This window comes from Phascolarctos cinereus, unplaced genomic scaffold, assembly GCF_003287225.1.
Source record: "Phascolarctos cinereus isolate Bilbo 61053 unplaced genomic scaffold, phaCin_HiC Scaffold_7;HRSCAF=346, whole genome shotgun sequence".
Lineage (NCBI taxonomy): Eukaryota > Metazoa > Chordata > Mammalia > Diprotodontia > Phascolarctidae > Phascolarctos > Phascolarctos cinereus.
Window position 1 is genome coordinate 156,737,465 of NW_027556180.1, and position 25,774 is coordinate 156,763,238.

Genomic DNA, 25,774 nt, shown 5'->3' on the forward strand with positions numbered 1-25,774 from the left:
CTCCAGGCCCCCCCCAAAACAAACAAACAAACAAACAAAAACAAAAACAAACCACAAAAAAAACCCTCTCCTCCATAAATGTCCCATTATGGCATGGAGTTGACCAGACACTAGATTTTGGTGTTTGCTTCAAAGAAGGACAAGAACACTGGTAGCTAACAACTTAGAAAGGCTTTGATCACTATCCTGTTGATGGATTCCATGTCTCTTATCTAAGTTGGAAGAAACTCATTGCTAGAAAATTGGCCACCTGGCAAAGAATTTGTTTAGCTCTGTCAACTGATAAAAATTGTCTGTTTCATTGCAGAAGCATTGTCATCTGCATCAGTCATTCCATAAGCATTTATTAAGGACTTGCTATGTGTCCCTTGCACTGTGCCCAGTCCTGGGGACACAAAGAAAAACTAAAAACCTCCTGTTTCCTGCTTTCAAAGATCTCACATCCTACTGGTAGAGACAACATGCAAATACCTTTGTTTGTATACATACATATACATACACATACATACATGTATGTGCATATGTATATATAGGTATATATGCATAAAATGTATGTTTACACATATGTGTATGTATGTGTGTATGCTTGTATATGTGTGTGCATGTGTATGTGTGTGTGTGTGTATATATGTATGTGTATATATATATATATACATATATGTATATAAATTATAATCTCAGAGAAAAGAAACCACAGTGGATGTGGGAAAGGCCTCCTGAATAAGGTGGGGTTTAAGAAGGAATCCAGGAAAGCCAGGAGTCTGAAGTGAGGAAGGAGATCATTGTTGGAATGGAGGACAACCATGAAAAACACAGAGTTGGAAGTTATACTGACATGCACAAAAATCAGGAAGTAGGCCAAGATTTTAGACTGCATAGAGAGAATAATGTATAAGAAGACTGGAAAAGTAGAGCAGGGTCAAATTGTTAAAGGATTTAAAAGTCAAATTGAGAGTCTGGGAATAATTAGGAGTCACTGGAATTTATTGAGTAGGTTTGTGAAATGTTCATGTCTATCATTAGGAAAATTGTGTTGGAATCTAAGTGGTAAATGGATTAGAGTGAGGAGAAACTGGAAGCTGGGAGACCAAATAATAGGTATTTTAATAATCTCTGTAAAAGGTGATAAGGGTAGGGAGTAGAGTGAAGCTGTGTAAGGGGAGAGAAATGGTAATATATGAGATATGTTATAAAAATAGAAACAAGGTATTTGACAACAAATTTACTATAGTGGCATAACTGACAGTCAGGGAGGATGGTGGTACCCCTAACAATAATAGGAAAGTGGAGAAAAAGTAGGGTTTAGGGACAAATTAAAAAAATGTGTTCTGTCTTAGACCTGTAAAATTTGAGATAACATGGGATATCTACTTTAAAATGGCCAAAAGGTAATTGGTGATACAGTACTAAAGCTCAGGAGATAGGCTAGGGCTGGGTATATAAATCCAGAACAATCTGCATAGAGATGTTGGTGAAACCCGTGGGAGGTGATATCATCAAGTGACATAGCAGAGAGTGAAAAGAGAAGGGGGCCTGCAACAAAAGTCTTGAAATATACCCATGGTTAGAGGGCAAGACATAGTTAAGGAATCTACAAAGGAGACTGAGAAAAGAAATAGATAGGCAGAGAAAGAGGATAGAATAATAGCAAAAACTCTAGAGGTGACAGAGTATACAGGCAAAGAGGGTAAATAGTAGTGGCATACACTGCTAAGTGATAAAGAAAGATGAAGAATGAAAAATGAGCATTACATTTAAAAATTAAAATGGCATATCTTTGAAGAATCAGGGCATTGAATCATTGAAAGTGACTAGCACTTTTAGAACACTCAGTATGTATTTGTTTGCTGAGTGATTTCAATTACGTTTATGAATTAGGGTGACATGGGATTAGGTAATTGAATTCTCTGTGTTTCTTTGTCTGCATCACAGAGTGGAGATAAATGTTTCCATATTATATAAGAATGGCAGAATAGTTTTCTTCTTTATATGTAAAATAAGTATTTTGAAGTCTATAGATTTCATGCAAATTTATGAGCACAATGTATGGCATTAAACTATTAGTGATACTGCCTAATCAGTCACTGGTATACTGAGGGAATTAGATATTTATAAAGAAAGTAAAATAATAGTGGATTAAAATATGTTGTTTAGAATATTGAATTGATCTGGAGAGTCTTAACAAGTTGTAGAAATTCTCTAGCACTTCATCCTCAGCTAACAGTGTTGGCACAGATGCTGCAATTATTTTCATGGAGCTTCTTTAGCAGATACTTATTTTAGTATTGAAATGTGTAATGACTAAATATACCATGAAAAAATGTTTCTTGTTACCTCTGTGCATATGACAAATCCTTCTTCTTTGCTTCCCTACAGTGTATATTTCAGGAAGTAAGGTATAGGAAGACTGGAAAGATGATGGATTTTTGTGAGTAGTGTCTTCTAAAATACAGAGAAGCAGCAGAGAGTAAAACAATTTTAGAGAAAGCTTGGCACAACAGCCAAGCAAAGTCATCCCAAGAACATTCAAGAATAAAGGGAAAAACAGAAAGAAGACTACAAATAGAACAGAAATGGAAAAGACATGCAAATAAACATTTCAACAAACTATTGTCTTCATCAAGGATAGCAGAAATGCTACACTTGGACCCTAATATCATAGCCCCAAATGTGGCACTAAAGAAGATAAAGATAGGTGTAACAGTTGTGTTGGATTGAGTACAATATGGAGGAGATCCATGCTGGAGGTAATATAATTGCAAGAGTATTGAGGGACAAGCTATTGTTACAGATAATCAAGGTACTGATATCTGATGTAGAGGAAGATACCAAAGGCATGGAAAGAATCTCAGTTTTAATAATTCTGCATGAGGCAAATTTGAGGACATAAATAATTACTGTCTTACAAGCCTATTCTTCCATCTATACAATATCCTTATGAGAGCTGTCCATTAATGGATCAAAGACATTTTCAATGAGGATCTATTCAACAGTGGCTCACTTCTTTACCATTTTACAACTAAATAGAAGACAGAAAAATATAAGATCTCATCATGCTCATTATAGAGTATACAAAAGCATTTGTTTCAGTAGAATAAAATGCTGGATTATAGATACTTTTATATCAAGGTATTTTACACTCATACATAAAAAATAATCCAAGGTTTCTTGGAAGATAAAAACATTAGAAATTATTCAATGAATAAAATCAGATGAGGCATAAAATAGAAAGATAGATGCTTGTCAAAGGTATTTGCCTCAGTATTGGCATAGGATTCAAGTTGAAGAGGGATTTTCTGTGAATGATGAATTCCTCCAGATGCTTGTGGATAATAATGTGCTTCTTCCATCAAGCTCCAAGACATTTTAGGGCTTCCTGTAAAAGATATGTAATCATTTAGAAAAGATCAAGTAAATGAAGAATGACTGTTGTGCAGATTTCAATACGCTTTTGGATGGTAATCCTATAGAGGCTGTCCAATTATCTATACCTAGCTATTGTTTCATATATATGTGTATACATACATACATACATATATATATATATATGTGTGTGTGTGTATACATACACATATATATATGAACTATATATATGTATGAACATATATATGTGAGTATATATATATATATATATGTGTGTGTGTGTGTTTGTGTGTGTGTGTTGTGTGTGTATGTGTTTGTGTGTGTATATCTGGGACAGATGGTAGATATTTACAATGAAATGGACCCAGAGATGAATAGAAGCAGAAAAGTGAGCTAGAGAAATGATAAGCGCATTGATTTTTAGGGAAAAAAAAGCATGAATAGAAAGTACAAAGGTCTTTTAATGATTACAAGTTTCTCATGAAAACAAAGACCCATACTTTTCAATACTGACATTTTACTAGTAGTGTTGTTTCATGTAAAACATGAAACATCAATACTTCAGAAAAATAAAATGATCATCCTACTGAGTGCAATGGAGAAACACATGTTGGGTATGAGCAGTCTATAACACATAACCAATGAGGAATTCCAAAGGAAATAAGGATAAAGAATGTCATTGAGGGATTTTATGATGTTAAGAGAAGAAAAGTTAATCATGCAGCAAGAGTGAGGGATGACAGGTGAGTTGTAAGAGTATTCTGCTGACGTGCTAGATGTTGGGAGAAAGCAAGAGATATCTCTAAAATATTGATTGGAATCCCTAAAGTGAACTTTGGAACAACATGACCCAGAGTATGTTGAATGGCATGAATGAGTTGCACTTCTCTCCATTAGAACTCCTGAATCAATGAGATCATGAACCTATTTAGATGTGAGTACTTGAGTGCAGGATATTGTACCCACATTAACAGCACACTTTGAAAATTGCTCCAAAGCCTTATATTCTAATAATCTATAGGCTTAATTTTGAAAGGCTTTCCTTTATTTGCCCAATATATCCTATTTGTTATTTGTCATGGAATTAAACTTCCAACAGGAACTAAGCATGGTCTCCACCTGTTTTAAATACTGTGCTTCTCAATTACAAAACTTACCCTAGTGAAACATTAGAGTCTCGGAGTCCATGTTAAAGCTAATGTTTAACTGGAAAACACATCAGTTAAATTTATCTTTTAGATTTTATTTAAAACCCTTGAGAGCTGGCACTTTGCATGCCATTAGGGAAGACTGAAATCCCATTCTTTTATAAAAGTTAATTTTCTTTTTCAATACCATGAAATACCAAACTGAAGTTGACCCTGAACAAGCATTCATTTTCAAAATGGATATGTAAACTCTTTAAGAATCACCATTGTGTCAATGTCGTTGGAAGAAAGTACACTTTTAAACCCTTAAAGCTTTTCTTTATTGATTTGTATGGAATATTTAACAATTCAAATACACAGGCACAGCTTTTCAAAGGCTTGAGGAATCTTTACAGCTGTAAAAATGAACATATACCCATTGTACCTATAACAGCTTTCCCCTCCCCCAAACATCTGCCTGCATAACTATTGACATTTACAGTTGTATTTATTGCCAAATATATTTTCAGTGGACAAATGGGTCACAACATCCTCACAGGTGTGTGCATATTTCTGAGCCATACACGATTCATGAAGTAATAAAAACTGGCTCAGAATTCTGGAACTAACATGCTAACTCACTAAAAAAAAAAAACTAATCACTTTATTTGTAACTTAAAATATGTTTTAGGTAAATAATTAATTTGGGGTGTGTGAAATCCATAAAGAGAAGAGAATGATCACAAAAAAGTAATGTGTGTGTGTGTGTGTGTGTGTGTGTGTGTGTGTGTGTGTGTGTGTTTCTTCCCTCCCTACACATTGATCATATTATACTATTTGCAGGCCCAGGTATCATACTATGAAAACAAGTAACCTCATTGAATGCTGAATTTTACATTTTACCGTATTGGATGAGGAGTGAGGAAATGTGAGTTGTAATTCTTATTCTGCCATTAACTTAACTATTGGTATGGCCTTGGGCAAGTCACTTTTCTTGCCTGCACCTCATCTTCCTTAACTGTAAAATTAGGAAGTAAGCCTAGTTGGTCTGTAAAATTCTTTCCAGCTCTAATATCTATAATGCTACTCTTTAGTATATTTCTGAATATTAATTTAACTCAACCAATTCAACTAAGAAAGATTTCCTGAATATGACAGGCAAATAGCTTTATCAGTTCTGACCCTTTTGAAATGAAAAGGGACCTGATTTCATTGCAAGGGTTTCTTTCTCTCTCTCTCTCTTTTTTTTTTAATTTTAATGCCTTGTCAAATAGATGTAGGATTCCAAATGATAGACTTTCATACTTGGGTGGATTTTCTTTTTCTATGTAGGAAAGCAAGCTGTGAGTCTGATTCAATTAAGAAACTAGGAATGACTTATGGACCTAAAATAGCCAATGTTCTTCCTGCAATTAACTCAGTACCTATGTTTACCTGAGAACCTACTACCCTGGAGGAAGAGAGAGGCAACATGGACACATGCAGAATTTTCTTATCTGCAGAAAAAAAAAATCTTCCTAGAAAATATGGAACCAGTGCTTTAGGTGAGAGCAAAAAGGGAACACAAATGCTTTTTTTTTCCCATTTCCCTTTGGAGGAACTGAGGATGTTAAGCCTGAATGAGAGAATACTTGAGGTAGTAGGAATGATAGTTGCCATCTAATATTTTAAGGACTGATATAAGCAAGAGAATATAGGCTTAGATCAGAACTAGAGAAAAATGGATGGAACAGAGGCCAGTTTCTCCTTGTTATAAGAGAAAACTTTCTAACATTCAGGACTAACATGTCCAAGGGGGAAAGAGATATGTTTCCCTTCACAAGAGTCTATCAAGTAGAGCAGGGATGATCACTTGCCGAGGATGTTGGATGGAAAATTTCTGTTCATGTATAGATTTCACTACCTATGTCTAGAGGTCTCTTTCAGCTCTCAGATTATTTCCCTTTATCCACATAATTTTGGTCAAGTTACTTAACTCCCGGTGATTTAGTTTCACATTGATGAAAAATGAGGCAGTTGACCTAAAAGAATTCTAACATCTCTTCTAATTCTAAAAATGTTATTGTCCTATGAGTCTTCCTCTATATGTTCTGAAGAAGAGGGGCACAAAGAATAGGGGATGAAACCAGAGGTTCTGTAATTTTCATTTACTTGGAAGTAGTGGGAAAAAAATTTTAAAAGAAAATCTGAATTGTCTGAAAAGAACAATATGGATATTCAGATAAATCACAAGTCATCTTAGATTTTAAAAATTATTTGCAGAATATGGAAGCAAGAGGAAGTAACAAAGGATGGATATGAAAGACATGGCAAATTATTTTAAGAATAGTGTCAGGAGTATTAAAGCTCAAGTACATTTCTAAGTGTACCTAGAGAAGATGGGATATCAAATAGTTTTTTAAAGCCATATCGGGGAAGGTGATGAGCAAAGAAATAATGATAAATGAAAACAATTAGGAGACAGCTGCCTAGTTCTACTTATGTTTCTGTCTTCTCTGGCAAGAAGAACGAACTTTGAACTAAAAAAAAAGAGTAGAACAAAAGTATCTAAAAGGGAACTGATGTCAAAGATAAGTAAAAACTGGTAAGGATATACAGAATTGCCCTTAATGAATTTAAAACACCTGACTCAGATGTGCTCCATTCTTGGATTCTGGATGAACTAGAGATTTGATTCCCTTCTAGTATCAGCGATACCATATAGAATAGTCATGCTGAATGGGAGACAATGCAGGCTTGGAGAAAGAAAACACTTTCCTGATTTCCCCTCCCCCCAAAAAATAGTTCACTGACCTTGATTTCAATTCCAGACAAAATTATAGGATGCATTACTATGAGTATTTAGTGAACATTTTAAAGAAGAAGTGAAAATTACAAAGAATTAGCCTGATTTTTTGTCAAGAAACAGTTCATGTTTTGTATTACTATGCTGGGAGGTCAGGGGAATCCTGCAAATACAACTTATTTTAGCAAAATGATAAATACCTCATGCTATTGATGAAGAAAAGTTGTAAAGTTGTAAAGATGACGGTGCAATTAGGTGGATTTAGGACTGGTAATGCCTGAACTCAGGGAGTAACCTTAAATATTTTCATGTTAACTTGGAAGAATTTCTACAATACAGTGAAGTAGACATGAGTAGATCTGTTCTGTGTAATATTATTGTCAGTGACCTGGTTAAATGGTTAAATGATATCTTCATCACATTACAGATGGAACACCACTAGGAATGATAACTGACACGTTAGATGGCAGTCAGTATCCAAAATGATTTTGACAGGCTAGACAATTCAACTGAATCTAACAAGATGAAATTGAATGGGACTACATATAAAGTATTAAACTCAGGTTTAAGGAAACAACTTTATGAGATGGAGGAAGCATATGATAATGGTTCATTTGGGGGGGAAATACTGTTTTTAGAATATTGTGGTATGATAACCAAAAAGCAAATATGATCATGGGATTCATTGAGAGGAGTAGCTTTCAGGAATATGAGGATGATGGTTCTATTGTACTTTAGCCTGGTCCTACTCACATCTGGAGTATTGCGCTGATTTCTTGGCCCCACCTTTTATAAAAGATTTTTGATTAGCTGAAGAGCATTTAGAGAAGGGCACATAGAATGGCAAAAGGCCTCCAGACCATGGCTATGTGAGAATCAGTTGAAGAAAATAGGAATTTTTCATAACCCTAGAGAAGAGAAGGCTCAAGAGGAACATGGCAGCTGTCTTCCTGTACTTAAAAAGCTGTAGAAGAGAAGAACTAGACTTTTTTTTTTCCTTTTTGACCCCAGAGGGTAGAACTAAGAAAAATGGCCTTAAGTTTTAAATAGGTAAATCTAGGTCTAATGTAATGAAAAACTTCCTAACAATTAGACCTAACAAGTTGGAATGGCCTGTCTTGGAAGATTGCAGGCTCCTCTTCATTAGAGGTCTTTGAGTAGAGCCTGGATGAGCACTTGTCAGATATATTGTTATGGGAATTCCTCTTTTGGGTATGGGTCACACTAGATATCTACTTAGTTTCCTTCCAATCCTGAAATTCTGTGATTCTAAAAAAAAAAAAAAGCTCCCATCAGTATTTCTTTTCAGCATTAAGGTTGGCAGCTTTAAACCCTGGTTTGAACTGATTGGTTCATTTTGTAGTGAAGGGATATTTCCAGTTGATCTACTGAATTACTGTCATGTAAACAACGACAGTGCTGTCAGGCAAAGGAAGAATTGCCAGAGCTTTCTACTTGGAAACCAATGGTAGGTTCTGATAATGCTTAGCTCTGACAGCTAGCCTCAGGAATTTAGGAGATTGTGAAAAGGTGGGTGAAGGAAAGTAGAATGCTGATTTAGCCCTTGAATCTCTATCCATTCGTTAAAGCACAGTTCATATTCCATCACTTCCATGATCCTTATGATCTCTTCTCCCACTCTTATGCACCCTCAAACACTGAATTTTAGTTTACATTGCTAATGCATTTACCATTTATTGTTTTGTTATAGTTATCTGTGTAGCTCTGTATATCAATAAGAAGTTCCTTGAAAAATATAATAATGGGAATTACTTTTTCCAGTATTCTGATGATTAATATCATATAGTATAAGGCATATAGGCATACAGAAGAAGACCTAAACTTACCAAAGGTGTTTGCCACCATCTTGGAAGATGCCTCATTATGAATTCAAGTTGAAGAGGGATTCTCCATAGGTTACGAGTTCCTTCAAATTCTTATTTATAGATAGCTCATTCTAATTGCCCCAAGCAAGCCCCAGAACATTAGAGATCATCCTAAATGAGATCCATAATTATTCCAAAGTGATTGTTTAATCCACACAAGAAAATCTAGTGGTTGAAGGATGCCTATTGTTAACATTGTTTTGTTGTTGTTCAATTGCTATCAGTCTTGTCTAACTCTTTGTGACCCCATTTGTGGTTTTCTTGGCAAAGATACTGGAGTGGTTTGCCATTTCCTTGTCTAGCTCATTTTACAGATATGGCAACTGAGGCAAGCAGGGTTATGTGACTTTCCCATGGTCACACAGCTAGAAAGTGTTTGTGGCCATATTTGAACTCAGGAAGGCGAGTTTTACTATTTTTAGGCCCAGCACTCTATCCACTGTGGCACCCAGGTGCCCCTAACATTGTTTATATGACAGTAATTTAACAGATCGGCTGCAATTGCCCTTTCACTACACAATGAACAGGTCAGATATGCAGCTGGATGAATAGCCCATAAAACTGGTCCATTGGCACATAGATCTTAGGCAGACACTACACACATGAAATGACTTGGGTCCAGAGTTGAGCAAGAGAAATATAGTTAGCTGAATTGCTTTGGGGAAATTAGGCAGTAGTTTTTAATGATACCAAACTTCTTCCTAAAACCAATATTGCACTTGTTCCCATTAATGTATTTGATTTATGTCCTCTTTATATCACATTTTCTAATATATTCCCCTATTGAACCTCAAAACTTGAAAAATAAGCAAAATCTAAACAATCAAATCACCACATCTGACAGAATATTTAGCAGTCCATACTCAGAATTCTATTCCTCTATCAATTCTGAACTAGAAAAGTCATTAAACTGTTCATACAGTTTTGCTCCAGCCAGGTCAATAAAAAAAAATAATAGTCCCATATATAACAGATTATTCATAGCATCACAATTTGTGATAGCAAAAACTGGAAACAAAGTAAGTGACTATTGAGTAGAAAATGACTGAATACCTTGTGGCCTATGAATATAATGGAATATGATTACCTCATAAGAAACAATTGAAATAAGGAATTCAAAGAAAATAAGGGAAGGCCTATTTTTTTAATTCATAAATTTTATTTATTTTTCCAATTATATGTAAAAACAATTTTAACATTCATTTAAAAATTTTGGCTTCTAAATTTTCTCCTTTTCTCCTTCCCCTCCCCCTTCCTTGAGAAGGCAAGCAATTTGATATTGATTATACATGTACAGTCATGTAAAACATTTCCACATTAGCCATGTTTAAAAAAAAAAAAAAGAAACCAACCACCTTCCTCAAAATAACCCCCAGGAAAAATAAAGTAAAAAATAAAGTATGCTTTGATCTGCTTTCAGGCCATCATTTCTTTCTCTGGAGGTAAACAGCATTTTTCATTGTAAGTTCTTCAGAACTGTGGAAGATAGTTTTGAATTTAACATGAAAAGAGAGTAGGACTTCACCTTTTTTAATGACTATATTCATCTGGTGAGGCTATCTGGTTACAACCTCATGGAATTTCTTTGAAAAATTAAATTTGAGAGTCATTCAAAAGGCAACAGAGAAATGCCTGGAGGAGAGAAGAGCAGACTGGAACACCTTATCCATGAAGAACTGTGCAGGAAAAAGCAGAAAAAACAGCATATAATCAGAGAAATGTACTTTCAGGTCACTTATGGAGAGTTAAGGTTAACTATTGGAAAGTTCTTATGCTCCACTGGAATCTATACAATCTTGAGAAATTTATAGGATGACCCCTAAAGTGCTGAAAGGACACTTTGTGGAGATTTATGGGAGGGTATGGGCAAGATTTATGCCAGATGGGGAAAGATGGCTGAATCTTAATCTTCATCCTTGGAGTACTCACTTACTTGGATTAGATCATAGTTCCATCGCACTATGGAAGTTAGTCATATGTGCTATATCTCCTTCTTAGATATTAAGTTGTATAAGCACAATGGCCATATTTGATGGTGATGATGATGATGATATAATAAATCATTTTTCTATTAGAGGCTTACAAAGCTCTTTCTCATAATGAGAAACATAGATAATATAAGCATTATAATTCCAGTTTTACAGATGCAGAAAAATAACAAACTAACTGTGACACCAAAGAGTTTGAGTGCCTTGTCTATGTTTAAAGAGCTATTAGGTGTAAGCTGAGACTTGGGTCCAGGATTCTTGTTTCTAATCCCACTTCTTTTTCTAATATGTCATGCTGCCTCTAAACTAGTCACTCAATAAAGGTTCATCAAATTGAATTAATGATGATGATGATGATGATGATGATAAGTAACATTTATATAACACCTAATATGAGTCAAGCACTGTGTTAAGAACTTTACAAATAGTATTTCATATGATCCTGACAAAAACCCTGGGAGGTATATCCTATTATTATCACCATTTTACATATGAGGAAAATGAGGCAGAGTATAAGTGATTGCTCAGGGTCACAAAGCTAGTGAGTGTCTGAGTCTGAAATTGAATTGAATTGAAATAAGACATTTTTACAAAAGTGGATGAAGAGTCATAGTAGGAAAAGAGTATTATAAGGGGCTTGCAAGTTAGCCTTCAGATTTTGGTGTATGGAGTATGAAATGCTACTATTGAAATAATACCTGAAATTCCAAACTTATGCTTGAGGTTTTGCTTTGTTTCATTACAGAGCATGCTGACATTTGAAATGGAAGAGGGAAAATATGTTTTAGGGAAATTGACACAATCCATGTTGATATGCCATCTTCAGTACTTGGCCACTTTTTTCCATTTTGTTCAAGCTACAGAAGGTTCTGAGTCCTCCTTTTCCTTTGAGTTATTATAGAAATTCAAAATGTCTATGGAAATTGAACAAAATTATCAGCAATATCAAAATAAATGAATAATTCAATACCAGAATATTAGCAAAAGAAAATGTACTCCAACTATCTTCTTAAAGTCAGAGGGCATGAGTTCAAATGATGCTTCTGATGCTTCCTACCTATGAAAATCATTTAACCTCTCTGTGCTGCAGAATAAAGGGGTTTGACTAGTTAACTGCTTTTAGCTCTAGATCTTTCATGCTTTGACTAATGTTCCTTTTTAATTTTTCCCCGGTTTTCATTGTGGTTATTGTACTGTGGTCTGCTCCTGGCTAGCCTGCCTAAATCAAACAAATATACTTATCGAGATCCTGATATATAAGAACCAGCCTAGTTCAGTGAATAGTACATTGGCTTTTGAGTCAGGAGTGTGTACATTGAAATCTCACCTTTGACACATACTAGCTGTGTGACACTAGGCAAATCACTTAACCTTTCTACCTTTTGTTTCCTTATGAGGAGGTTATTTCAGTGACCTCTAAATCCCTTCCAGATCTAAATATGTGGTCTCTGACCTCAAGAAGCTTACATTCTAAACTGGAACATGATATATATGAAAGATTTCAACCTCAAGGAAGATGGAAAAGTTCCATTGTCCTTAGGGTGCACAGGCAAGCAAATTGTGATACTTCTTAATGTTATTTCCACTGATAAAATTATTTCGGTTCTTGATATTGAACAATTTTATAGCACCAAAGACTTAGGTCACAATAATTTGCTTTTCTAAATTTTCAGTAGCCATGACTATAGAACCTGCAGGAACAGTTCCCAAGCTGCCTCTACAAAAGTGTTGCTTCCTAGGATAATGATGATGAACGTGATTAGACACATTCCTTTTCAAAAAATACTTGGGCTCAGAGTCATGGTCTATCTCCTTTGGGCTCTGAGGGGAGCTGGTGGTCAAGGTAGTCAAGTTGGTTTGACTTTCATGGCACAGGTTGTTCTCATTTCTCTCTCTCTCTCTCTCTCTCTCTCTCTCTCTCTCTCTCTCTCTCTCTCTCCTCTCTCTCTCTCTCTCTCTCTCTCTCTCTCATTGCTTCAGCTAGGTTAGCTTGCCTGCCCAGTGGGTGACACTTGGGTTATAATTGATGGAGATGGCTGAACTCTTATCCATAGGATTTACTTCCCTGACTGATGGCTATGAGGATTGGGCTTTGACTGAAACTTGTGGTAATTCATAGGTTTTTATATGACCAGACCAGAAAATATATCATGCCAAGAGTTAAAAATAATTTAATGTTAGTGCTAAATCAGAGTCTCAGGGGTCAAAGAATACTACAGGGTAGAAGGACTTCTTATTCCTTTTTTTTAAATTTGGGAATAGTTCTAGTCTAGTGAATATAGAGAATGAATGTAATCTCCCTCTAGAGTCTCTTACAGTTTTACTACAATTACGTGTAGAACTGAAGTAAAAAAAATACCGTAGCAGTTTGAAGTTGCTCCAGGTTCTTTACTTATCCCACATTGATCAAGTTTAAAATGAAGCTGCTTAGTTAAGATAGAATGCTATAATAAAAATTCCATAGCTCTACAATGGATCAGAATATCTTAGAACCATCCTAAAAGGCAATTATAGATGTGATTACTTCATAGGGGTCCTCCTACTCTGGTCCCATTGGTGGGCCAGGCATTGCTATCAAAGGTATAGTTGCTTCTACAGTCTCTGGAATATCTTAGAACCATCCTAAAAGGTACTTATAGATGTGATTACTTCATAGGGGTCCTTCTACTCTGGTCCCATTTTGAAAGCTTTCAAGAAGGATAGGTAGGGCACTTTAATGAAATTTGTTCTCTGTGATGGACACCTTTTAAACCCCACCTTTAGATTTATCCCCTTCCCAGAAGCTTGGCTTTATCCTCTTCCAAACCAGAAGAAATATAAAGAATCCTAGATAAGCAGCTCACTGTTTAGCCATTATGCCATGTTGTTTCTGATATGGTAAACAGTGCAAATATTATTATTCCTATTTTACAAGTGAGGAAAATGAGATTAAGTGAAATTAAGTGGTGATTTGCCAAGGCTTCTCAACTAGTAGAGGTTGAAGATAGGCCTGGAATCCTTGTGTTCTAATGACAAGAACAACGTTCTTTCTAATATACCATAGCACCTCTTACCAAAGAATGTCAGACCAAGTGTCAAGGCAGACCTCACAGGTCAGGTGAATTCTGAAGATCAGACTATTGGAGTGTTGTAAAAGATTGATTATTTTAGGGCAATGTGAAGAGAAACAAGTTCAAAAGTAGGTACCTAACTGTGAAAAAAGATAGGCAGTACAAAGCTACTGATCCCAAGACTCAGGGTGTCTGTGCAGGAGTGAGTGGTAGATATAATACAGAAACTCAGTTACAGAAAAATAAGGTAGGCACTTAGTTATTAGATACAAGGTCAGAATAGTACCAGGATTGGGGTAGCTAGGTGGTACAGTGGATTGTGCACCCACTCTGGAGTCAGGAGGACCTGAGTTCAAATCTAGTCTCAGACACTTCTTAGCTATGTGATCCTAGGCAAGTCACTTAACCTCAATTGCCTCTTAAGAGAGGAAAAAATAGTACCAGGAACAAAACTAAATAATAACAGATTAGTGGAAGATAGTCCCGAACACAAGATTTTGATTAGACATGTACTGCCTCAGGAAATGTCAAATGATATTTTAAAAATATCAATTATTATTACTAGAATGAAATTTATTTATTTAGAATATATGATGTAGTATTTTTGGCAGACCTGTGATTTCCTGAATATTGAGATTCCCAATAAGGAAACCCCCTCTGTCACATGCTGTATAACTTTGAGTCCTAAAGAGCTGCCCAATGACTTGTTTAGTGATACACAGGCAGTATTTGTCAGAGATAGGACTGAAATCTAAGTCTTTCTCATTCTGAGGCTGGGCCTCTCTTTACTATGCCTTGTTGTTTCTCACATGATATTGTAGATAAGAATATTAATGGTGATTATGATGATGATAATATAATGATAAATATTTCAAAGTGAATCTTCACACAACCACGAATACTATCAGAAACAAATGCAAAGGATATTATTTAAATTGTCTTCATCTAGACAGACTTAGAGTAGTTATCTTTACAAACCCAAGAAGCAAAATCTGCTGAGCATCTGATTTAATGTGTTCAACTCTATTTAAAATTAAATCATTATCATAATAAAGACATTATTACAGAATGATAATCCAGTGGTTATTAACATTTCCATTTTGTTGCTTCAAGGTCAATATGTTAGCAGCAGAGCCTTTCTCTGTGGTTGCCTTACGACATTTCCATTTCACTTTGGAAAACATTTGTATCTCAGATTGATATGGCTTTTGCCCTGTACACTCTGAGCTATATCTGAATCTTTGTTGTTATAGGCTGAGAAATTAATGAGTGAACTACTTTGTCTCTTTTCGAAGATCTCTTCCTTTAACAGGAATTAGGGTGGTACTATTCGTGCTGTTATGGTTAAGTATTTCCATTAGAAAATTGGCTTTTCCAGAGATTAATAATTTAGGTGTAAAAAAAAAGAATACAGTTTTAAATGAGGCAGACAAGGTATAAAATCAATAACTTTGACTTTGGAAGCTTGTAAACAAGTAGAAGAAACAGAGGGAAACATGTGGTCCTTGTATCTGAGGATAGTGTAGTCCACTTCCAAAAAGCCAAGTGCCAGAGCTTTCTGATTGCTGGGTATCTGTCAACAAGTTAGTCTTCTCACTATGGACAAAACAACAGCTGAGGAACTTAGGTTAAGAATCAACCCATGAATATATATTTTGGGAAATGTTCCATATATAATTATGGAATTCAGGCAAATGCATAGAACAAACAAATAAACAAAAACTTTCTAGGCCTCTAATTGCTAAAAAAGTATTCTTGAGAATCATAACCTCGGAAAAGGTGAGATTGTTGGACAATGTGACAAAAGGATTGAAAATCAGGTTAAATCAAGAGCAACAACATAAAAAGAATGTGGATTTATGAAGGAGTCTTTTCCTTCCAACATCTTGATTTTTTGAGTCAAGAAACATAGATCTTATTCTTAGCCATGAATTAGAATTAGAATATTGGTGCTTTAAATCATTGGCTCTGAATCACAGGAATATAGTAATGTGTTCATCTAAAGATTAATTAGAATTATAGATTTGTAGCTGGGAGGGATCTTAGAGGTTATCTAAACCAAAATCTTCATTTGTTGAGATTTCATTGAAATGAGATAATATTTGTAAAGCATTAGTAAAGTGTTTGGCACATATTAGGCACTTAGTAAATGCTGACCCTCAATTTTTCCCTTTTTCCATCCCTAGCCCATATAAAGAAGGAATCTGAGACTCATCCAAGGAAAGTGACTTTCCTAAGGTATACAGAGTCAGGATTTGAATAGTTGCCTTTTACAGTAGAAATGAGCTAGATATCCTAGGTTTACATTCATATTACCTGTTGGAGTGTGAACCATCTCTTGAATGGTTATTTAATTAATGATGACATACAACTACTCATAGTCTCTGAGCTATATGACATAAAAGCTTTCAAAATCTAGACACCTTCCAGAAAAAATCAAAGTCATGTGAGAACAGGACTAAGTGTATACCAATGAGTCAAGTAGTTATTAAGCATTTATTATGTTTCAAGCACTATGCTGGATGCTAGTGTTAAAAAGAAAGAAAAAGTAAAAAACAAAATAAAACAAACAACACACACACAGAGTCCCTGCTATCAAGGAGAATACATTCTAATAGAGGAGACAATATGGAAATATGTATAGATAAAATCTGAAAGAGGAAGATATTAGTAAGTGTGAGGACTAGGATAGGCCTTCTATATAAGGTGAGCTTAATCTTGAAGGAAGCCAGAGAGGCTAAGAGTCAAAGAAGAGGAAGGAGAGCATTCCAGGAATGGAACATAGTCAAGTAGAAAGGCACAGAAATGGTAGGTGGGATGCCATGTTTGAGAAAAAACAAGTAGGCTGGTGTTGCTGAAGTATACAGGGTTTGTGGAGGTGAGTAAAGTGTAAGAAAGCTGGAAAGTTAAGAAGGGATCAATTCATGAAGAACTTTAAACATCACATAGAGCAGTTTATGTTTGATTCTGTAGCAAATACGGAGCAATTGGAGTTGCTTGAGCAGTGATGCTGGTGTTGGTGATGTGGTCACACCTAAAGTCTACCACGTTGATGGCTTAATGGAGAATGCATTGGAATGAGGAGTGATTTGAAGCAATTAGACCCATTGGAAGTCTTTTACAATAGTCCAAGTAAGAGGTGATGAGAATGTAAAACTATGGTTTTGAATGGAGAGGAGGTGGCGTATATAAGGATGTCATGAAGACAGAAATTAAAGGATTTGACAACAGATCAGACATGTGGGATGAATGAGAGTTGATGATGATACTAACTGTGAACCTAGGTCACTGAGAGGAGGGTGGAGCTCTAGATAATGAGATGAAAATTCAGAAGAAATGAAGGATTTGAGGGAAAGTGAAGAGTTTTGTTTTGAAAATGTTGAATTTGAGATTCTTATGTGACTTTCAATTTGAGATATTAAAATGCTGTTGTACGTGTGTAACTATAGCTCATTATGAATATATATGTATGTATATATGTGTATGTGTGTTAGAGATAAAGATAGAGGTGGGTGTAGATAGATTAGACAGAAATGGTAATTATTTGCATAAAGATGATAATTGAACTCATGGGAACTGATGAGAACATTAAATGGGAAAGTATAGCGTGAAAAGAGAAGAAGCCCTAGGAGAGAGATGTGGGAGACTTTCACAGTTAGAAAGAAGTACATGGATAAGGAACTAGCAAAAGAGACTGGACAGATAGGAGGAGAAATAGGAGAGAACAATGTCACATAAACCTCGGGAAAAGAGAAAATCTAGGTGAAGATGTTGATGGACAGGGCTGTAGAGAGGTCAAGGAAAATCAGTATAGAGAAAAGATTAGATTTAGCAATTAAGAGATTGCCAGTAATTTTTTTTTTTTTTTGCGAGACAATTGGAGTTAAGTAACTTACCCAGGGGCACACGGCTAGTAAGTGTCAAGTGTCTGGTCTGAGACTGGATTTGAGCTCAGGTTCTCCTGACTCCAGGACTGGTGCTCTATCCGCTGTGCCACCTAGCTGCCCCCATGCCAGTAATTTTGGAGAGATCAATTTCAGCTGAATAATGAGTATGGAAGCCACATTGCAGAAGGTTTAGAAAAGAGTGAGAGAAGAGGAAGTGGAGACATCAATTTTACATGGCTTTTCTCAGAGAATTTAGCTACAAAAGGGAAGGGCACATTTAGGATGACAGCTAGTGAGAATGGTAAAATCAAAAAAAATTAAAAATGGGGAGGGAGGGTTGAGGTGGGAGAGAAATATGTATATGTTTGTAGGCAGTAAGGAAAGAATCAGTAGATAGGAAAATATTGAAGGTAATGGGACAATTTGCTGGAGAAACCTGTAGAGGATCAATCAACGAATGTAGAGTGGTGGAAGATAGCTATATAATGTGAAATGAGGAGAAGGGGATAAGAGGGAACCGTTAGAAAATGGCATAATTTTATTCTGGTGAAATATAGGGCCAGGTTCTTAACTAAGAGGGTGTGGAGGCATGATGGGAGACCTAAGGACACATTTGAAAGTTTAGAATAGCTCCTGTGAAGAATGAGATAGTGAATTGATTAGAGAGAAATAGACTGTCATGCTATAGTGAGGACTCAGTTGAGATTAGATAAAAATTTGCATAAATGGAACTTTAGGATATCAAGCAGATAGCTGTATCTAAATATCTATACCTATACGTATATATCTACAATCTATCTATCTTTCTGTCTATCTAATCTGTGTTTTCGTATGAGTAGGGATAGACTGTGAGTCAGGCACTGAATTCATGGAAGGAAGGTGAGTAGTGGGAGTTTATAGATAAAAGCCACCAGGGTCATAAATTTAGATAGAGTGATGATAAAAGAAGAGGTTACTTAGTTAAAGTGGTCAAGGGAGGGTCTGGTAGGCAAAAGGGAACATGAAATATTCTGACTTCACTACAATCTGTGATTTTGTGGGGAAATAGAAGAGAAAATATAGCTAATGCTGGAAAGTATGAGGAGAGAAGTGATGTCATTGACAGGAAGCTATTTCTCAATGAGATCTTGAAGATGATAGATAGAAAGAAAGAAAGAAAGAAAGAAAGAAAGAAAGAAAGAAAGAAAGAAAGAAAGAAGAGAAGAGAGAGAGAGAGAGAGAGAGAACGAAAGAAAGAAAGAGGCTTAAGATGAAAGGTAGTTGATCAATTAAGGATCAGAAATTCCAGAGGACACAGTGGTAGGGCAGGGCAGATATGGAGTGGGAATTTGAAGTAGGGTCGAGTTGAAGTGGATATACCTGAGAAAGAAAATTATTTTGTTCACTCATGCAAGATTTAAGATGGGGATAATAATAGTTAGAATACCTTCTTCTAAGAGCTATTATGAAGAAATGGGTAAAATATATTTTATGAACCATATGCCATGAAAATGTGACTCATGATGATGATGCTGATTATCACCATAATCTCAACAAAGTGTCAAATATATACTGAGGACTATGATTTTGATTTTATAATTAAAATGGAATTATAAATTCTTCCCATGCCATATCAACATAAAAGCCAAAGCAAAAAATCACTGTGGAAAAATGGAAAAAAAACACTCGTTGTGGGATGCTGATCAAGCCACTTAACCTGAATCTGTCTGGTTTTCTTATTGAACAAACAGGAATAATAATACCGCCTACCTTCTAAGGCTATTACGAGGATGAAACGAGTTAATATTTATAAAGCATGTTGCAAACCTTAAAGTATGATATAAGTGTTGTTATTATTATTATCATTATATATATGCATATATATGTATGTATGTGTGTATGTGTGTATATGTGTACATATATGCATATATATGTAAGTATATATGTGTGTATATACATACACACACACACACACACACACACACACACACACACACACATATGCCCCTAGACAGCCACTAGTGAATGGAGTGGTCAGCCTGGATTCAGGAGAACTCATCTTCCTCAGTTTGAATCTGGCCTCAGACAATTGCTAGCTTTGTGACCCTGGGCAAGTCACTCAACTCTGTTTGTCTCAGTTTCCTCATCTGTAAAATGAATCAGAGGAGGATGTAGCAAACCACTTCAGTGTCTTTGCCAAGAAAACCCCAAATTGATTCATGAAGAGTCAGACAGGCCTGAAAACAACTGAACAATGACAATGACAATGACATAAAAAGATAAGCCACTATTTGGCAGTGCTATCTGGGGCAGGTTATCTAACCTATCTAGGCCTATTTTTTTTATCAGTTTAAAAACTGCGGAGGCTTGGATCATATGATCTGAGGTCTTTTTAGCTCTTAAACACTATTCTCTAAGTGACAAGATAATCTGAAATGAGTTTTTTTTTTAAACATCCCCTTACTTTTATCATTTTTTTGCCCTCTTTTTGCTGGTTATATTCAGAGCCCTTACTGAGACCCTCACCAATAAGAAGGCACATCCGTAAACTGCAGTTCATATACGAAAGCTTCTTAAAATTAAACTTTTCCTATATTCCCAATTGTACCTTTGTATGGCACTTCTGTGAAAAAAAAATACTAATTGCACTAATTGATCTTGAGATAACTGCAATATAATTGCCAGGCAGCCTGCAATAGCTTATTCACAAAGGATTTTTAAAGGGAAAAGAAGAGGATGATTTTTTATCTTAACAAGGAAGATTTTATTTCAGACAAGATTTCCAAGTAAGACAAACCTAACTTGCGCAATACTACTCTCCTCTCTTTGTGCTTCATTGGATGTTGGAAGACAGGTATATTTATTATTATTTTTTATCTTGTTATCCTTTTTCTTTTCTTCTAAAAATCTTATTTTTATTGATGCCATTTCTTTTTTCATAACATTAATATCTGAATATATTCTCTTTTTCCCCTCCCACTCCCATGGGAACTATTTCCTCTAACTAAGAAAGGATGGGAAGGCAGAGGAGAGAGGGAGGCAATGAAGCAAAACTAAATTGTGTCATTGACTTTGCATGACAGTATAGTCATTGTTTACAACCATAGCCCCAACTTCTGCAATGAAGGGAGTGAGAAGTCTTTTCTCAATTCTTTCTGGAGGCAAAGATTGCTCATTAAAATTACAAAATATTCAGATTCTTTTGTTGATGTTTACTTTCTTTCTGTTTTCTTGGTTGTTGTCTTTGTCTATTCCATTTTCCTAGTTCTAATTATTTTGTTTTTCTTCATATTTGTGTGTATTTTTGATGCTCATCTATTATCTGTTTATCTACCTACCATCTATCTACTCTAATATATGAAGAACATTAGACAGGAAGTGCAAGTCAAGAGAGCTGGGCTCTTGTCTCAACTGTGATGTTACCTAGTTATACAACATTGCACAAATCACACTGGACCTCAGTTTCCTCGTTCGTAAAATTAAGGGGTCAGACTAGACAATTCCAAAAGTTCATTTTATCTCTACCCACAATATATTTTTTCACTACATGTATATACATATATATACACGTATCAAGATACATACATATGCATATGAGCTTTGTTGCACTGTCATTATGATTCACAGTTTCATATATGTATGTTTATAGATATATGCATATACATGAGAGGCAGAACAAAATAATTATTACTTATCTTTATATACTAGTTTGTGCGAGTTGATTAATACATGGTGTATTGATCACACAGAGAGATGAAGAATGATATGACCACATCATGATGACTAGAGCCAAACTAGACCTTAGAAACTGTTTGCCCAACTCCTCAATTTAACAATGAAAAAGTGAGACCCAAAGGGTTTTTGTCCAAAAGATCCTACCAGGACATCCATTTTCAGTCCAGTGCTTTCCCCACCACACCAGACTGCATTTCTATTTTTTTTTAAATAAGAGAATCATGCAGTAGAAGGAGAGCTTATGTCAGAAAAGTATCAAAGCCTACACCAAATCCCACCCCCAATAGAACATCAAAAGAATAATTGAACTAAAAGTCTGAAATTAATTTATTCCTATCAATCATTTTAAGGTGGATGAGTTTAAACCATTTCTGAAGCTAAGCTCAAATGGGAATTATCAAGCCCAATCAACACTGAGTAAAAGGATTTTCCACAAAATATTTATCTGAGTGTAGTAGAGCGAGAGGGAGAGTTTTCGTATAAAGCTGCCCCACGAGGCTCAGGCAAGAGCAGCAGTGCCACAAATTGTTGTAAACTTTGCAATATCTCTCCAGGATGAAGACCTCCTGTAGGACAGCCTTTCATTGTGTAGCTGCAACTGCCTCTGAGGGAACATGCCTGCTGTGAGACTAGAGACCATTCCCCGAAAGCATGCCCTAAATTAAGTGGCTCTCACTGGTTTTCAGACTCCATCCTCTTTTTAAAGATTCTGTGAAATTTGTAGATGTTTTTATCCAGGAGGAAGTAACTGACAAATACACCATCAATGGATAGAGGAGAAATGCAACTGTGGGTCTTAGCCTTTACAACTCCATCCAAAGGCAGTGCTCATGGGATGGAGATCAGGGTGTGCATTTCTAATAACTTGACTTGTTTCTTTGAAAAAAAATCCATGAGGAAAAGTATTCATTTGGTTTGTAGGCTGCATGAGCCATGATGAATTTACAAGCATATTTCTGTCACTCTAAAGACACTCTTGCCACCACTGAGCTCTAGTGATGACTGCATCCACAAGTATCAGTTCATCAATTGTTTGCAACTGCTTCCCTCTGGAAAAATAAAACTGGCCCTAAGAGCTATCAAGTGAAAGGAAATTGATTTCAGACAGCCACACAAAATCTGGCAGACTTTGAAATAGGGGTTGGGAATCTCAAACAGTCTTTCATATTCTCTTGCTTCTGTTTCCTTTTGCAAATGTAGTACATGTGTAATATATAGTAGTACCACAGGTTTCAGGAGAAATGAAGGCATACGGTTGGGGAATTAGCCAGAATTTAACTCATTTATGCACCATTTGCGTCATGATATCACAGTCCAACAATGATTTCCAGGTATCCAAAATATTAAATTAAATCTTTGGGCTACAAGTTCCAAAGCCCTTCTCTAACTACTTTTACCTTCTAAAATCACCACTCCCTTTCCAAATCCTCCAGCGAACAACTTGGTAATAACTAATGGCTAATAATATCTCATTTACCTTGACTCTGCTCAAATACTATGTCATGATTACCAAGTTGGCCTTTAGCCCTGACACTGCCTCTATCTTTTTGGCCATGAGAAATTTAAGTTCTCTGAGACCCACTTTGCCTTTTGATGAATGAATAAAGCAATGAATTAAAAAGTACTTATTAAGTATTTACTATTTACAAAATACTAAATGGGTAGAGAAGGAGATGCAAATGGAAAAGCAAAATAGTCCTTGCTTTGAAAGAGACAACACACAAAACACTTTCATTTAGACAGAAAAGTGCCATGATCTCTAGTATACAGTGGCAAAGTAGATGTTTATGCATCTTCTTCAAAGTAATTTCTACTGGTAAAGTCATTTTTGTGATATGAAACCATTTGCTAATGTTAAGGACTTTGTTGGAAAGAACTCTTCTGTATTTTCCTTAGCTATGACTGATTAAGAGATGAGGCTGATGAGCAACAAGAGGAATGGTTAGATGGTTACATCTCCAGGATTGTTTCCAGGGATGATGCCTACAGGATTGGTCTGGAAGTAGGACTGATAGTCTGAGAGGTGCTGCTACTCCTATGGCTCTTGAGTTTACAAGCCGGTAGGTAGCAGTTTCTTAGCAGTTGGTGCTGATGGTGAGAAAGGTGTCCCCTTTGTCCACAGTGATTACTCCCCTAATGATAGCTATGAGGCCTGTGTTGGAAGCAGATTTGATAGCTTGAGCCAGGGAGAGGTGGTACTGCTAATCTCAAGCTTTTTGGGTTCAAGGTCCAGGTTTCTCTCTTAATCTTTTTTAAGGGTCTGAGAGGAGATGAAAGGGGTGATTTGGTTTGGTGGGGACATGATGTCTCCTGAGTCAGCCTCAGGGTACCTTGCTACTTCAGCTAAGCATATCCCTTAGATAACAAATAATGGGGATGACTGGACCTTCTCCATAGGGTTGCTTCTAGCTGATGTATGTATCATATATCTTGTATATAACTATTTATGACTATCATCTCCATCATTAGACTTCAAAGTCCTTGAGGGCAGGTATTATTTTTGCTTTTTCTTTTTATCTTCAGTGTGCACATAGTAAGCATTTGATAAATATTTGCATTATCATTAAGACTCCATGACATTGATTGATTCAGATCCTATAAGGAAACTGTAGAAAGTATGCATCACTTCATTTTACTCTGCAAACATCTAGCATCCACTGAAAACCTAGTAAGAAAAGGGATGTAATTATATATTAACAGATTGCTATCTTTCATAAATTAAAAGATGTCAAATTTATATAATGCTAATATAGACCTTTACAAATTCTTAAGAATTTCAATAAGCAAATGGTACCAGAACTCAACCATTACCACAATAAGAACTCTTGTCCACAGTCTCCTGAGCATGATATTAATTTATAAAAAAAATTTAACAGCAATTTTTAATAAGGAAGAAAACAAGCATTTTTTAAGTGCCTCCTGTGTGCCAGACATTATGCTAAGTGATTTACATATATCATTTGATCCTCATAACAACTCTGGGAGTAGGTGATAGTATTTGCCCTATTTTACTTTCAAAGGAACTGAGACAGACAGTGGTTAAATGATTTGCCAAAAATCATGAAGCTAGTATGTGAAGCCATTTTCAGTCTTTCTTAAGCCATACCCAGTACTTTATTCACTGTGTTACCTACATGCCCCCATAATAGTTGCTGCTACGCTAAATGTTTATACTCTTCTAGCTATGTGGAAATATAGAGATCTAGAAAAAAATAAAATCATGTGGAAACAGGATGGGGTACATATCATCCCTGTCCTCCTATCAGCTACTCTAATTATTCCAAAGGTTCTTTCAGTGATGAAGATGAGTATACATCCCAATATTTTTATTCAATTATAAAAGTAATTTTATCTGCTTGTATTATAGTCCACAGATCATTAAACATAAAATAACAATAAATGAACAATGACTTACCCCGGTTGTTCTAGCTGAACACCATCAGAAAAGTTGAGAAGAAATTATTTTTACCAGCAACAATAACAATAAAAACAATAGCTTTGCTGTATAGTTCTATATGGCATCAACAGAAGAATCTTGGTCAAAATAATGATAGCTGTCAAATGTTGCTGACAAATCTTTGCAAAGTGCTTTCATGTAGTTGGATTCTCACAACAAACTTGTGAAGTAGGCAAGAAAATTATTCCCATTTTACATATATTGATACTTAGAGAGATTAAGTGACTTAGGATCACACAGCTAATCAGTATCGGAGATGGAAATTGAACCCTAGTTTTCTTGACTCCAAGTCCGATGTTCTCTACATTATTCCATGCTGCTCCTAAGTATTTGAATTATATAATGTGGGAAAATATTATGGAAACAATAGTGTTATTAAGAAAAGTGTTCAGAAAGTTCATTTATGAATAAAATCTTTTTGAAACCCATTTTTATCTAGAGTATGCATGTAGCTGTATAATATTCACAGAACATTTAGTGCAAATGAAGTCTCATATACATAGTAAAAGGAACTCAT